Source organism: Ptychodera flava, chromosome 17, assembly GCF_041260155.1.
Source record: "Ptychodera flava strain L36383 chromosome 17, AS_Pfla_20210202, whole genome shotgun sequence".
NCBI lineage: Eukaryota > Metazoa > Hemichordata > Enteropneusta > Ptychoderidae > Ptychodera > Ptychodera flava.
In genome coordinates, this window is record NC_091944.1 from 9,758,355 (window position 1) to 9,772,503 (window position 14,149).

Genomic DNA, 14,149 nt, shown 5'->3' on the forward strand with positions numbered 1-14,149 from the left:
TAATAATCACCAAATAATCGCATAATAAAGACCAAATAATGACGTAAAAATGACCAAATCACCAAATAATGGCAAAATAGTGATGAAATAAGTTCCAAATCAAGACATCAATGCCGAATAATGGCAAAAGAACCGAATTAACATAATAAATTCATAATAATGTCAAGATAATATCAAGATAATGTCATAATCATGACCAAAAAATGGAAAATAAAGACAAAATAATGACATAAAAATGACCAAATCACCAAATAATGGCATAATAATTGTGAAATAAGTTCCAAATCAAGACATCAATGCCAACTAATGTCACAACAACGGAATTACCAAATAGGTTCGTTATTATATCAAAATAATATCCGAATAATGATCAAATAATTGCATAATAATGGCACAATATTTACATAATTATCACAAAATCACCAAAATAAATGGAATAATAATGATAAGATAAGTTTAAATAAATATTTCAAGATAATTTTGGCGGTGTTCTCACCCCATGGTCAGCCCCTCGATGGGTATTTACATACAAACTGATTGTATCGGTTGCTACACTGTGGACATTGGAAGACCACGCAAGGCTTGGGTTTCGCAGCAGTACGTGTCGACGCAGGATTTTTATCTTCCAAAATGAAGTCCCAATCAACATGGGAGTCGTCAAAATTGACGAAATCGTCTCCGAACTTGTACATAGTTCACGCTGCGTGACTCCACGGCCGGTGATCTCTCTTTGAAGATATGGCAGGCAGATGTAAACAAACTTTGACTTTTAAACGCATGCGCAGACAATAATCAGAATGCATTCTGGGAGAATTAAGTTTCCGCTTACGATAATTTTATGCACGTAACTGTTAACACCTCCCGCCGCGCGCGTGATAATCCGGGATTATCCCCATCAGTAAAATGATGGGGATAATGACGGGAGTGACGTTGGGCGACCTACGTCGTTTTTTGTCACGATTACAGTTTTCTTTTACAATTATCTACAACATCGACAAACAACAGCAAGGAATGACACATTGATTCTTAATATTTTTTATTATCGTCATCATCATCATCATCATCATCATCACCATCAACAACAACAATAACAACAACAACAACAACAACAACAACAACAACAACAACAACAACAACAACAAGATTACTCTATTCCCTGTGATATCAACCACAATTGTAATAAAATCAACCACAATTGTAATAAAACAGTCAACCATGTAACAACCCACAACCACAAATGTAATAAAAAAATTAACCATAAATGTAATAAAACTCAACCATAAATGTAATAAACTTGAACTTGCATATGTGATCATTTATTTGTCAATGTCCTGAGTAAATAATAACTTTAATAAGACTAGTGTAAAGTTATTGCATACTTTCCTGAAACTAGGTTTCCTTTCCGAAACACAGGATAGAATACTTTGAGAACACTATGAGAAAATGGCGAGGTACCGATCAAACCGTTAGATAATGGAAGTGGAACAGCAGTTCTAGACACTGATAATTACATAATAAGGAAGCGTCAAAATAACTCGTCAACTAGTGATACCACACAACGTTTATGACAGATGACTCAGAACAAATAACAGAAAAATGTACAGAAACTTACGACACAAAACATGTTGACGAGAACATATATCCATATTTCAATTTAGTAAAAACAATACGAACACTACCTTGAACACAGTAGAACAAAATTAGACATCCTAACATCCCCAGTAAAGGAACAAACTTCAAGTGATACAACATAGAAAGACAGACAACCTATCGATTATTCCACACAATTTTTAAATGATCGTAGTGTTATACAGTGTCCTCCACTCTGGAGTAGACTGCCCTGACATTCAGATTACAGCTGTGTCTCGCCATGGCCAATCAGTTCTGTACACAAAACAGGGAAACGTAAAATACACATTCAAATATACAAAACACACTAAACGCAAGCAATTAAGATATGAATAATGTGTGGAGTTGCTTTCCTTATTACATAGATAAATATTTAAGGGCTAATTCCTCAATTGCAATGACGAAGTAGATTTATGGTTGACAAGTATTACATTTATGGGTGATTTTTTTTATTACATTTATGGTTACCATTTATTACAATTGTGGTTGGTGTTTTTATTACATTTATGGTTGATTTTTGTTACATTTATGGGTGATTTTACATTTATAGGTGCACTTTATTACAATTATGGTTGATGTTACATTTACGGAGATTATTACATTTATGGAGGTTACAGGTCTTTCAACAATACGAACACTACTAGTGTGTAACACTATGTGTAGCACTAGCGGTTCTCTCTGTGGCCTCTCCGCTAAGCGACTGATGCCGTATGTTGTGAGTTCGAACCCGATTGAAAACTAGCCGTAATTTCAACCAGAACGGCATTCAATTATCAATATTCTTACACAGTTATCTGTCAACATCAAGATCGTATTATCATATGGTTTATTGTCAAGCTAATATTAGTTTGATTGGTAACCGATCCAAACTACACACGCGATTGTGCAACACCTTTGTTGAAGGTCGATACTCACTGTATTAAATAATAGTAACATGACATTTTTTAGTTGTAAAAAAGTCTCCTTTTATACATACTACAGCTACAAATCAATAAAACAACATCAATTTCTCAAAAACTTCTAAATCATTATGCATGGTTACTAATACCACTGCATATTTTCTGCAAATGTGTAAAATGACAACTGTGTAAATAAACAATGGAATATTTTCATCTCAAACATGTTTTTAAACAGTATTTACCATGAATAAGTATGACATAAAAACATGGGACACACTTTACCTATTGCAAAGCCGTAAGTAAGTATTGTGTATGTAAGTTACTGAAGCTTCAAATTTACATACATGTTGAAGTGGCCTTTTAAACTGTTCGTCTCAACATACTCCAACTAAATCTACTAGTAAATCAACCATTATTTTTCAGATTTTTTACGTTTTCATGATGAAATATGCTGTTTCTGCCATGTACAAACTGCTAACAAAATAGGTGAACGTTTTCAAATAATTTCAATATGATTCAAATATGGTATATTAAACAACTTTCAAATAAAACGTTAGTTCACTCACAGGCCCCTGAGCGACTATGGTTCACTCTGAATTAGATGTACCAATACCAGATTAGAAGAGAAAAGAGATTTTTACAAGTAAAAACGCCATACCATTATTTAATGCAGTGACTTATTCTATTATTGTGTGTGAGTGGTCAATGTTGTGTGTGTCAGCATGTCAATTTAAGAGAAAGAGGTCAAAACTGATTAAATGAGTCGGCAAATTTAATGTCTGACTTATCGACACATTCTGTGTGTACGTGTGTGATGAACATGCAAGTGTAAATGGTCATCCTGAAAGGCCTGTATAGTGTGTGAGTAGGGGTGGATATGGGAGGGGCTGTCCTGGCTGCTCCTGTAGGCTTTTTAAATTGTTAGACAAAAAGGTGCTTATTTGTATTCTGAGACTGACGCCGATACAGTTTCAAGTTCTCCTCCCCATCTCAGTATTTTTCGATACCGTCCTGACCACAGGTGTTATGTGGACTGGGTAGTAGTAAAAGTGTAGTTTATGCTACGTTCCGACGTTCTGATACGGCTAAGGCTACGTATCAGTACGTTGGAACGTAGCATAAACTCACAGCATAAACTACACTTTTACAAACTACCCGGTCCACAAACGCCTGTGGTCCTGACATACCCTCAAACGTTTTTCAAGTCTGCCCGGTCAATTTTCCTGCCCTCTGGAGGTGTTTCCCAAAGACTTTCATTAGCCTTCAAATGAACTAGGTCTAGTTAATGTTTTTTCTCGACTGTGGCGCATTGAGGAGTAGTATCGTCACAGGTATTACGTATCGAGTCACATAAAATCGTAATGCAAAGAGCGCTACATAATAAATCAGCAATGTGCCGTCTTTAAAATTGATTTATCAATAACTTTGGAATTATCACTCAGTATGTGTAGTGTCTTCAGAATAAAACATGTGCAGCTGATCATAAATATCGCCTAGTGCAGATATTATGAAGATTATCGCCATTAAAACACGACAGAGGGCCTAGTACAAGACGATACTTACACCCTGTACCCATTTTAACCTAGTACATGAAAGAGAGGTGCCGGATAATCAAAATCCCCTACCCACCTATGCCACGTTTATCACATGGATTTACTATAGACCACACATACAAAGAAATTCGTCGGATGTTGTCAATAATATTGTGCAACTTTCAATACTGGCGACAGAAAGAAGTCACCCGATTTTAAGAGATGATTGTTTTAACTTTTGGTAATTTTTCTGTATTTCAAAGATATGATGAGAGTGGATGTCGTGAATCACGAACTATCTCTGAAATTCCCTGCATAGTTGGATGTCGGGTTGCTAATCAGTCCAGTCAATCTACGAGGTTTTGGCAGCAGAAATAGACAGCTGATCTGGGCGTGAGAAGTGCCTCGTAGCGTCGACCACCTGTCCAAGCTCCACAATCAGCATCGCTGTAGTCGACTGCAAACCTTTCTTTTGCAATGAGTTCAAACGTTACAAGAAGCGAACATCAAGAGGGCAAGAGAAGTTGTCTGAGGCGCTAAAGAGACCGGTCAAGAAACTTGTCGCCATGACAACTCCGCAGACAGACCCTCATTTTCCTTTGTCGATAGCCAAATGCGACATTTTATCGAGAGACTCCCTAGCATCTAAATAAAAGTTAAGATTGTTTGGTCCTGTTTTCTCGATTTTCTGAATTTTTTTTTCTGAATTTGAAATTCGAGACCGATACTGCAGAACAATAATATCATAGTAAATTCTTAATAATGAGTGATAAATATGCAATATCTGAATGAATACTGACCCCCAAAATGAAAATTACGCCTACAACCGAATTTGTCAAATTCAGGAGATATTAGAATTTTACTTGGCCACCATTAGCCATGGACCAGACTCACTTCCTAGCTATAAAACTATAAAATTTATCTTTGTTCTTTGCTCTTTTTTGTGATTTTGACTTCTGAATTTCAGAAAGGAACTTAAGAATTGAAATCATGGCGACAAAAAACAAAATGAAACAAACCCCCCAAAAACAAAACAAAACAAAACAAAAAAGAAACAAACAAACAAACAAACAAAATTCGAAAATTACGTCGAATTCTGAATGGTTAGTACAAATACATGCAATATCTGAATAAAACTAACCATAAAAATTGAAATTACGCCAAAAAAACCCCGAAATCGTCGATTTCAGGAAATAGTAGAATTTTACTTAGCCGTTATAGTTGAATAAAGCGACATGATTTATGTAAATTAGCTCGAAATAGAATAAAATAGACATAGGAAAACGTTTACCAAGAGATACAGGAGTAGGTAATTTCTGTGACTGTACTGCTGTCGAAAAAAACATTATTCATGTTGCATGATAAATTGGTCATTTGAAAGTTGTGAACTTGGCACTGAGGAATGTGCTTCGCGATAGCATAGCCTTACAAAACATTTAGCCTTACCATGGCGATTGTCGTATTTTTCCTCTTCAAAAAATTTAACAAAGTTGTCCCGGAGACTGTTTACTGTCGGTCCATATATCTTAACAATAGGTACTTTAAAAGTAGACAGCCCGAATAATACGAGGAGTGTAAGTATACCAAGTGACACGAAAACGATTTTTCTGATCATTGTGGAAGATGTACGTCACGGCTACCAGAGCAGCTCCGTGTTGTGAACCATAGGTGCTCGAAACGTTGACTAGGTAAGCTATCCGAGCGGCTGCGATGCCCAGCGTTCTATACGTATAGACCTTTTCCCGGTTATCCCACAATGCACTGCAGTCGCTATATCAAGCACCGTATATACACTCAAAACAACGAAAACATATTGATTTGTGTTGGAAAACGGATTTTTATAGAAGAATGATACAAATCGGCAATGCCAAATAATGTCCCGTGTATATTCTAATCATCAGCGACGAAAATGCAGGACATAGTCACTAATCGTATATTTTTGTAACATATTTTTCTTTGCAACGCCACATCACATAATGTTCATTGTATTATTCAGGCAAAATGAGGCTTTGATGAGTGCCTATTATTCAGGCAAAATGAGGCTTTGATGAGTGCCTATTCAATTTGCTACTTTACTAATTTTCATTTAGAACATTCTGTTAATTCGGCAAACATCTGGTACAATACCATGCTAACTATCATTCAAGCTGGGACACATATCAGGAAGGCTTATTGATAAATCAGGCTTTGGTTCGCTCATGTATTTAAACTTTAACATATTTCCGTCGGCAAGTAATCAATAAATGTCGTGTAATTTAGTACCATCTATAGTGTCATTAGCAGAAGGTGTATAGAGCCATAAGCGCGTTAGAATTATACCAGGCAATTCAGTATTTGTGAACGGTAAGATTAACTCGTTGTGCAATATTTACAATTTGCAGTCATTAAAATCAAGGAGGACTATTTTTGATCATATATTTTTATACAAATGCATAAATGCAAAGTTTAATGTTAATGCTTTAGCTTCATTTTTTAGTGTTCATGTACCAAGGTTTTCAACTCGGCGTACTACTTTGTTTCATGTGCCATTTGGTAGAGTTAATTGTGTTCGTGACTCTCTTTTTAGTAGAATTCCGAGACAATTTAATTTGCTTTTAAACGAATACAATGACATTGATTCTTTTTCTGTAAATTTAAATGTTTTTAAAAATGTTTTAAAACATTGTTTTCTCAGTATTTGTTAAAGTTTGTTCGTCTTGTCTTCATGCTTTAACTCTGTATCTGTATTTTTACTAACAGTCTTCCATAAATGGCCTCGGCTGTGGAAGTCATCATTAATAAAAAAAAATAAAATAAAATAAAATTTTGCTGTAAATCATAAACTTTTTCACTTGGGTAAAACATTCACGTTACTGTCACTGTGAGAAATGTCACACAAGGTCGCTCATGCGCGAAAATATCAGTTATTCAATTTGTGATAAATTCTTGAAAATCAATGAGTCATAGATGTATATATCTGATGACCTTATGTAATTAGGATTAAATCAATTAAAAAATCAGTAGATTTTTTGATCGGATTCGAACTCACAACGTACGTCACCCAGTCACATGGGGAAGACATCACAGTCAAAATCCCTATCCTCAAACAGTTGTTCAATAACCTAAGTTGTTACAATTTTCCTGACTACAACATAGGCCTCCACAAGAATTGATATCTTTTAGAATAATTTTAAAATATCAGAATACCAAGATATCCACTTTCAACAAACGTATTTACCTTTCAACAAATTATCAAGGAAAAATTTTTAAAGGTATAAGACTAACAGTATCGTATGACTGCACTATGTCTCACGCTTATGAAGTTGAATATTACTAGTTTGCATAAACTGCAGCCTAACCATATAATAACTCTTATATGCTTTGAATCTTGCTGTTTGCAGAAGCATCGCCGTATTTTCACCGTCGGCTGTTTGGAAATGAGTTGCCATTGAGCATAAGGGCCTGGACAGAATTAACAGGGGGAGGGGCGCTGGTGTTTTTCAGAACTTTAGTCGCTCAAAAAATAGTGGCCCTCTCCTAAGTTCTCGCACGAAAAATTGTGACCCTCCCCAACTCCTTGCATGGAAAATAGTGACCCTCCCCGGAGTCGCCATCACTTATACTTACAATCACAGAGCAACAGTTGTTATTATTAGGGGCCCAAGCCGGGCCCCTTTTGTTTTCGTAGGAGTTCAGCATTCTTCTTCTGTAACTTGTTTGTCGGCCTAGAACTAAAAAATGGCTTACCGTAAACTCCTCAAACTTGCTCAGCCAATAGGTATATGAGTACTCGTGCACCAAGTGGCCATATTGGATTTTCCTAAATTAATATAAATTTGTAAATATAATCTTGAGTGGTCATGTGACCTTGGCCGCCATATTGGATTTTCAAAAAGTACCATTTTAATAATTAAAAACATTTTTCTCCAGAACCAACACACCGATCGAACTGAAATTTTACTCGTATATCCTTAGTGTGGGTACTTTCCAGTTTGCGAAAGGCATATAGATCAGTAACGTAATTTGGCGGCCACATTGGATTTCCCCAAAAGACCAATTTAATCTTTAAAAATCATCTTCTCTGGAACCAACACGCCGATTGAACTCATATTTTACTCGTATTGTCCCTAGTCTGAGCACTTTCAAGTTGCAAAGGGCATTGTGATCGGTCACTTTGTTTAGAAGCCATATTGGTTTTTGCGAAAAACCTACGATTACCAGCGAATAATATTCAAACATTTTCTTCCTCAGAATCAACTTAACACTTGCGATGAAAATTTGCTCGTATCATCCTTAGCGTTGGTACATTCAAGTTTGTGAAAGGCATATGTATCGGTCACGTGGTTTGGAGGCCATATTGGATTTCCCAAAAGACCAATTTAATCTTTAAAAATCTTCTTTTCCAGAACTAACACACCGATCGAACTGAAATTTTTACCCATATTGTGAGTAATATCAAGTTTGCAATAAACGTTCCTGCCAGTCTTGTAGTTTCGCAGCCATATTGGCTTTTGCAAAAACCTACGATTAGCAGCGAGTAATATTAAAACATCTTCTTCGCACCATTTGAACTGAAATTTTACTTGTATCATCGTCATCGTTAGGGAGGTCAGGAGGTAGTGTCCCCCTAATGTAGCAGATTTTGAAAATCAAGTAACAAAATGGTGTGATTTTGTAGCACTTTTATGATTTCAATTTATTTTTTCTGTGCTTTAATTGAAATTGTTCACAATGTAAATAACTGGAAAAGGTCTGATCCCTTTTTTGATGTAGAAGATATTTAAAATGTAGTTATGGAACAGCGTGATTGGTTTCACTTTTATGATAAAAATTAACTTTTCATCATTTCATTTTTATCAAAATTGATAACATGTGATGTACAGAGTAGCTTGAGGAGGTCAATAGGGGTATAACCCTCCTGATGTAGTGGATTGGGAAAATATACTTACAAAATCGAGTGATTTGGTGGCACCTGTGTGATTTAAATGTTATTATACATTGATGAAAAGAGATTACAATGTGATGTGTAAAGTGTATAGTTGGGGAATATCAGCAGGTGGTTTCTCCTCCTGATGCAGTAGGAGATTTGGAAAATATACTTACAAAATAGCGTGATTTGGTGGCACCATAAATTTGTGATTTAAATTTATTTTTTTATACATCGATGAAAATATATTACAATGGAATGTGTATGGAGTAACTGAGGGAGACCCGGACAGAGTATGTCCTTCCTTATGTAGAAGATTTGGAAAATGTACACACAAAGTTTGTGTGATTTGGTCACATTTGTACGCGTAAGTTTTATCATGTCACACCGATACTGAAACATCCTCACTGCCACCTGCAGATGCCCGCATTAAACTCATAATACTATTGTTGACCTTAAAATTGTTCATGCAAATCACCAGTTTGTTCATTCATATGTAGCAGCAAGAGACCTGCGATCCAGTGAGAAATTATGTTTAACACCAATTCGTGATAATTTTAACAAGATTTACGGCAGAGGGCGTTTTCTGTTTGCGCGCCCGGAATGATTTGCCTTCGGAAATCAAGGCAACCTAGAACTGTTGACAGTTTTAAGTGCAATCTGAACACTTACCTTTTTACTCAGTTTTATTTGTAATTTTTAAAGGCTTCCTTTGGTTAATTTTATTGTTTTATCCAGTGAGTTTTCTCCTTTTAGCTTTATTGTGTAGTTGTACTTTTATCATTATTACTTTTTATTCTGTACGTACAATGTGCTGTGACGTGTGTGTGTAGTACATTATGATTACATTTATTTTTTTTCTTGATATAAGCCAGAGGTGTTTCAACAATTATCCATTGATCAAAATACTCTGTTCGTACTCTGACAGTACAACGCATAAACCTTTAATAGGGGAAATAATGGCCAGAACTTAGAAAAGTTCCACTTTACATTTTGTATGTGAAATTAATGTTACTAAAAGTAGTTAGTGCTTCAACTAGACACACGCTAATTTTTGTTGTTCTCTGACATTGCCATTTCATTGGAAAATGTATATGTGTCAAAATCATCAGAACGGTTGGACAGTTGCACATGTGGAAACTTTTCAAGTCTGTGTACCAGAAACATGCAGGTTTATCGACGTTTGGCTATGTTTGATCATAACTGTTGAAAGATTTTTTCATATGTTATGAAAATTTCTTTGCAAAATATAGTGACCCTCCCCAAATACTTGCACAAAATTTAGTCACCTCCCTGAACAGCTGCAAGGAAAATATTGACCCTACCCCCAATCGCACCAGTCCCCCCAACATGATTGGAACTAATTTGGGAGGATTAATTCTTCATATTTTTCACATTTCTCAAAAGTGTTAGGTGCCCTACAGCTGAATGTTGCAATGTTACACATTACTCAAGAACAAGTATAACTTAAAAAGAAAAGCAGATTAGCTTACATTTGCAGATTAAACAGACATTACTTCACTCTCCAAATATCCCAAATTAGTTCCAATCGCGTTCCCTGTGAATGACTGAGATGACCATAGTAAGATCTTACGCCTGCACGTATATGAGGCGAACACTCTGAGTAGTATTTATTTGCCCATGCCTAGACTGAACACGATCAGCAAGTTTCTTCCCCGGAATTGTTACTTGGCGTTGGGAAAAATAGTCGCAATCATTCTACTACATCTCAATTACTAGTTTATAGTTTTAATTGTATTCCATGTCAATCACGAAAATTTGTTAAAATCTTTTCGTTCATACACATCTACTTTGGCAGTACCTAATATCATATTATAGATTTGTCAATGCCAGTGAATTAGTGACGTCAAACCCTCCATAGGCAATCTCTCAAGTTCTGATTGTTCAGAAGTGAATGTGATGGGCCTCTTTGAGTGTTCTGTAGACGTAGACGTAGTCATGGACATAGGCGTTACCATCGGCCTAAATTAAGCACATTTATCTCCAACTGCCATGACAAATTTCATGAAATGCTTCCATCTTTACAGATTAGAAGCCTTCAGGTCTCCATCACATTCGTATTTCGTTATTTGCTCTTTCCATCAAGGACTTGAGAAAGTTGCATGCCTATGCATTTGGATTGTCTTTGACAAATCCGAACAAAAAACCGTACAGACTGGTCAGTATTATTGCTGATATTGCATTATACAGACTATACAAGCCTGTTCGTGCTGAACCTATGAATGATGAACATTGTCATTTCATACATTTTCCATTTATAAACAAAGGAAGTGATAGCATTAATATCTGCAATATACTTCACAACAAAAAGGTTACATCAACTATAACTGTATACTTTAAGAACCAGTCTGTACCTATTCTGTCATTTCGGTACACCAAGACAATCTCTAATATTCAATTACAATAAGGCATTGCGGTACTTAATATTGATGAATTCCTTCAGACGCCAGCATCCAGTGACTGCTCTACATTTCCTTTCAAATATACTTCAGTTGGCCACGTCATCACTGGTGGGTGACCTGAATTTGGTTGAACGTCACCACCTTCTTAAGATATCATCTTGTGGACCCAAGTTCAGAGAACCTCGCAGGATCAACTGGAACCATACTTTTAAGATCATTATGGACTCTGTTGAGGAATATGGCAGGAAATTGGCTAAAAGGGAGGATGTAGAGCTAGACACACTGTCAGAATGGGTCAAATCTGTGAGGAAATAGTCCGTGGCCGTATTGGCCAACTTAAATCATATATTTGTAGAAGACTTCATTCTGTATTTAAAGATCCTGATGCCGTTAATTGTCTGAATGATATCCATGACAAATATGCTGTCGTCCCTACTTATACAGCTGCCAATAACATTGTCTTTGTCTGTAAGAAGTATTACTTTGAATGTCTTATAGCCGAACTTGGTATAACTAAAACCTCCACCAACTCCACTTTACAATCAATAAGCTCCGAACTTACAGACATTTTATGACAAAATTTGAATTTGAAAGTTACTTGCTAGATATCAGATCTTTTACCTATAGGAGGTGACTGACAAAACTAAAAATTTCGGATCACAACCTACAAATAGAACTGGGTAGAAGGTCAATTCAAAAAGTTCCTGCAAATGAAAGATTCTGCAAGTTTTGTAAGTCTTTAGTTGAGGATGAATTTCACTTTGTAATAGAATGTCCAAAATACAGAACGTATCGAGATGGTCTATTTTCATCCACAAGTTTGTATAATCCAGGCTTTCTTGATTTGAATGACAGAGAAAAGTTCATGTATATCTTTACTCACAAAGATAAACTACCTCTTGCCAAATTTATTTCTTGTACTTTAGTTCTTCCCCTAGCAGCAGCTTCATCAAGTGTTTGCTGAGTTTTGTAATTTTAGCCTTACCACACTCCTTGAGTGTGTTGTTGAGCAATAAAATAAAGTATAAAAATAAAGTATAAAGTATAATATTCAACAAAACTGAAATTTTGGCAAACCATAAGTCATTCATGGATAATTTAATATTTCAATGGAGGATTACCACAATAAGTTGCGTAGCTTATACTGGATACCAAAACTCCACAAAACACCATACAACGCTAGGTCAAATTTATTTCTTGTACTTTAGTTCTTCCCCTAGCAGCAGCTTCATCAAGTGTTTGCTGAGTTTTGTAATTTTAGCCTTACCACACTCCTTGAGTGTGTTGTTGAGCATAAAATAAAGTATAAAAATAAAGTATAAAGTATAATATTCAACAAAACTGAAATTTTGGCAAACCATAAGTCATTCATGGATAATTTTAATATTTCAATGGAGGATTACCACAATAAGTTGCGTAGCTTATACTGGATACCAAAACTCCACAAAACACCATACAACGCTAGGTTTATAGCAGGGTCTTCAAAATTTTCAACAACACAGTTATCGAAGATACTGACTTCTGTTCTTTGTACCGTTAAACGGGGACTTCAGGCATACTGTGATGATGTCTTTTCTCGGAGTGGTATAAATCAAATGTGGATATTAAAAAATTTGAAGGAACACTTGGATAATTTGAAATCAAGAGCTATTTCAAAAAAACATCTGTTAGAACTTTCGATTTTTCCACATTGTATACCACAATACCACATGGTAAATTGAAAGAACGCTTGATAAACATCATCAACCAAGCATTTTCCTACAAAAACGGTTCAATCCATTACAAATATGTAGTATCAGGGTATAATTTTACATATTTTGTTAAAAATATTACTAATGTTAAAGGTTTTTATACCGAGAAAGACATTATCAGTATGCTGGATTTCCTCATCGACAACATATTTGTTGAATTTGGAGGATACATTTCCCACAGAGAATAGGAATTCCTACGGATACTAACTGTGCTCCCTTGCTTGCTGACTTATATCTGTACTCATACGAGGCAGAAATTATCCAGAACTTAATCAAACAGAAAAAGGTCTCTGTAGCTAGACCTTTCAACCTAAAATTTAAATTCATAGACGATGTTATTTCAATGAATAACTCCAAATTCAGTGATTATTTCGCTATGATTTATTCTCCAAAATTGGAGATTAAAGAAACTACAGAAACGGCCTCTGCTCCATATCTGGATATTTTCCTTAAATTCGACTCTAATGGTCACCTTTCTAATAGGCTATATGACAAGAGAGATGATTTCAGCTTAAGTATCATCAATTTCCGACACCTTATCAGTAATATTCCACTCTCACCAGCTTATGGAGTATACATTTCCCAGCTTATTCGAGATGCAGGAGCCGGCAGTTCATATGATGATTTTTTAGAGAGACATGGCCATCTCTTACAAACCGTTAAATCAAGGTTACACCAGAGAAAGATTTGTCTCTACATTCAAATGCCTTTTTGGCAGGTATCGCAAGCTGGTAGATAAATACAGCATCTCTCTCAACAATTGATTGCTGATGGCATCAGTGACATTGGACCTTAGTTGGTGACTACTACCTATTTGACTTCCAGATTGATATACGACGGGTGCCACATGTGGGGCAGGATGCACTTACTATTTTCGACACACATGACATCACTTCTTGGCCTTTTGGCCAGAGGTCCATATATCTTTCTTTCATGAATTTGACTTTGTCGCGTGTACCAGTGCTTTACTGTCTGTTTTGTGCTGTTTTGTGTCTATGTTTATAACTAG